Genomic DNA, 3,746 nt, shown 5'->3' with positions numbered 1-3,746 from the left:
TAGGTTTGTCTGGTTCTTGAAGCTCTGCCCCAATCCCTGTGCTTCTTTGAGAACACCCCTTTCCCTATTGTCATATCTGTTCTTCCGTCCACCCCATGGTGATTTGCATCTCCTTTAAGGCTGTTTGTCACATTCCTTGTACCTGTTTTCACCTTGATAAAAATGTTAGAAGGGGCAGGAGACAGCACATGTTCAAAATTGTCCACATAATCCCCATTGTCTCTCTTGAGAAAATGGCCTCAAGAGAATGGAGTAGATCATATTCAATTCATTTATTTTATTCGTGATGGCTTCACCAGTTCCACTGCAAAAGAAAAAGGACATGAGGAACTGACAGATTAGCTAATAATCCTGATTATTAATTTATTTGAATTTATTTTATTATAACAATAAATTCAAAATATTTGACTTGTGATCATCACTTAAAAATATTTAAGGGGCTTCCCTGGTGGCGTAGTGGTTGAGAGTCCACCTGCTGATGCAGGGGACACGGGCTCGTGCCCCGGTCCGGGAAGATCCCACATACCACGGAGCGGCTGGGCCCGTGAGCCATGGCCGCTGAGCCTGCGCATCCGGAGCCTGTGCTCCACAACGGGGGAGGCCACAACGGGAGAGGCCACAACAGTGAGAGGCCCGCATATGGCAAAAAAAAAAAAAAAAAAAAAATTAAGAATGAGTAAGATAATATACACTAAAAACTGTGGAGTGTTTGTAAGAAAAGTAGTGAACAAAATCCAATAGTAGCTTTATTAACAACATCCAACCTCTGCTAGGTCTTACAAGCCCTTCCTACTGAAAATGTGGCAGTCTCAGCATCCCCTTGGAGCTAGTGAGAAATACAGAAGGTCAGGCCCTACCCCAGACCTCCTGAATCAGAATATGCATTTTAACAAGATCTCTAGTTTATTTGTATGTACATTAAAGTTTGAGAAGCATTGTTCTAACATATTTACTTTTCATAGTCAACACACAAATGTACGTGGAATCCCTCTTTCTGGAGTAGTTTTTGAAATAGTAGAAAGAATAAGAGTTTAGGTGTCAGACAGATTGGTGTCAACGTTTACTAGTATTGTGACTTTGGGCAAGTTATTTAAACCTCTTTAAGTCTGGGAGTCTTTATCTGTAAAGATGAGAAAAGATCAAAATGGGGCAGAGTGGAAGCCAAGAGTAACGAGGCAAAGCTTGACGGGGAAATGGATTTTGACAAAGGATCTACTAGAATGGAGAGGTGGAGAGCAGAATCTGAGGAATACTCCTTCACCTGTTAACTGGAAATGTATACCTGTACGATTTGGATGACATTTAGGAACTAGAAGAGAGAAATTTTGTCTGTGGTTTTACTATGGCTTTTTGCCTTTAAGCAGTTTAAGTTTTAGATAAATGGTCATATACTATCGGAAAGCAACAGAAAGGGTGAAACAGAGGTGACTTAAGGATAGACAATCAGTTTAAGTGAAACATTCATATAAGCAAAACAAAAAATTATCTTACAAAAATATATCTGCATAATGTATCTCTCACAATTACTCTGTGATCAAATTAATTGGATTTTTTCTATATACAAAAGCCCATAATTTTTTAAAATCCAGTTTGCCAAATTCTAATGATTTTTTAAAATTCACCAGAGATATTATCTTTTTCAGGCAGAATAATGGTTTAATCAAACCATCTCTAATTTCTTTGATCTATTAATGAGTCCAAAAATGAGAAAATGAAATAGAGGTTCATCTATTTCAGCGTTGATTAAATAGAACAAAAAGTTAAAAATTATGTTATGGGAGATACTGTTCAAATAGTTTCCCAGACAGATGATTTTTTCATATTCTCTTGCCAAAATGTGGATGCTGCAAGTGTTTCTTTGAATGGTAGCATGGCAGCAAATATTATTAAGGCAGTGTTTTTTAAATGAGAAGCTAATAATCATATTAATAATAAATTGGAAAATACTCTTCCCACTCTATCTGACATTGTCCTTGCCCCCTTTTTTATTGGGATATCTTGCACAAATACATTACCTAGAGTTCCAGGTGCAGGTAAACAGGATGTCTCCAAAATAACATGAAAAAAAAAAAAAGCCTTACCATTATTTGATGGCTGTTGGGACAAAAATGCAATAATATGCAATATTTTTAAAGGATCAGCTTGGGTCAGCTTGGATATTGGCATGGAGACTATTGTTTTTCTAACCAAAGGAGTCCAATAATGTGAAATTTAATACATTTGATCAAACCCTTGACAATCCTGTGCACAAAAATTAAAATGCCATTACACAATACCGGCACCTATGCACCTAAAGAAAAACGACAAAAACAACTTTGTGCGCCCTAAGGCATTATGAAATTTTAAAAAAGCTTCATTCTAGGAAGCGGCCCAGCGACGAGGGGACGTAGTGTCGCCGGGTCTCCAGCAGCTGCCCAAGAGCCGCCTGACGGACCACCTGCCCAGTCTGCCCTGCCTGCCCCGCCATGGCTGAGAGTGACTAGGACACGCGACGGTGCTGCGCAAAAAGGGCCCCACGGCTGCCCAGGCCAAGTCCAAGCAGGCCATCTTAGCAGCTCAGAGACGAGGAGAGGATGTGGAGACTTCCAAGAAATGGGCCGCCGGCCAGAACAAACAGCATTCGATTACCAAGAACACAGCCAAGCTGGACCGGGAGACTGAGGAGCTGCACCACGACCGGGTGACCCTGGAGGTGGGCAAGGTGATCCCGCAGGGCCGGCAGAGCAAAGGGCTGATGCAGAAGGGCCAGGAGACAAAAATCAACGAAAAGCCACAGGTCATCGCGGACTATGAGGGTGGCCGGGCCATTCCTAAGAACCAGGTTCTGGGCAAGATCGAGAGAGCCATCGGCCTTAAGCCCTGGGGGAAAGCCATTGGGAAGCCGATCGCGAAGGGGCCGAGGGCGAAATGAACACAAAGCCTCGAAATCAGTGCATTCCGGCTGATCTTGTCTGCCTGGTTCCCCTTGACCACCAGCGCCAGCGTGGGTCTCTTCACGCGGCCACGCAGAACACAGGACGGTAGCCCTGCCCGGGAACCCCCTTTACCAGTACCTGCTGTCAAACTCACAAACAAAACCTTGCAAGGTGTTTGCTTCTCCTGATTATTTTCCTCCCTGTCCCCGTCCTTCACGTGGGGTGCAGAACGCTGCCTTCCTCTCCCCCGGGGTCTGCCCCGTCATGGGTCTGGCTCCAGGGAGCTCGGAGGGGGACCACCTCGCACAGGGTGGGCAGCCACCGTCTGGGAGAGGAGCTGCATCTTCATCCTGGCTCGTAGAGAAGCTAATAAACATTTGTTGCCCTTATAAATAAATAAATAAATAAATAGCTTCATTCTAATTTTAGCAAATCATCATACTTTGTTTACTCCTTAGACAAAAGCTAGAACAGAAAAATGATTCAAATAAAAATGTTATATCAGAAACTAGAGGAATAAGAGCAAGATTTATAGCACATATTTCAAAGTAAGGAGATTATAAAAATCTAAAACAATGCATAATTCATGACAAATCTTGGCATATTTGAAATGTCTTTGAATATTAATTGGGTACCCACATAGAAGAAGTTTCTATAAATTCTGTCCTATGATGAACCTATGGAGAACTTTTTATATTTATATAATAATTGAGAAGTGCTGAAAAAACTGAATTGAAAAGTTGGGAGTACCTCATAAGAATGATTTTTGAATCATAAGTACATTTTTTAGATTTTGGAAAAGTGGGAAGGGTTGTATGTTAATGATGATTA

At 41.7% G+C, this 3,746-nt stretch overlaps 1 pseudogene across 1 annotated transcript; it reads left to right on the top strand.

Moving 5' to 3' along the window:
* Positions 1 to 2,056: 2,056 nt before the first annotated feature.
* Positions 2,057 to 3,229, top strand: LOC307187017 (endothelial differentiation-related factor 1-like; annotated as a pseudogene). Its single transcript has one exon. The product of its transcript is annotated as an endothelial differentiation-related factor 1-like (transcript).
* Positions 3,230 to 3,746: the final 517 nt, after the last annotated feature.

Source organism: Stenella coeruleoalba (assembly GCF_951394435.1).
Source record: "Stenella coeruleoalba genome assembly, chromosome: 5".
Taxonomy (NCBI): domain Eukaryota; kingdom Metazoa; phylum Chordata; class Mammalia; order Artiodactyla; family Delphinidae; genus Stenella; species Stenella coeruleoalba.
Note: the sequence above shows the minus strand (reverse complement) of the source record. Positions and strands in the feature narration are given on the sequence as shown.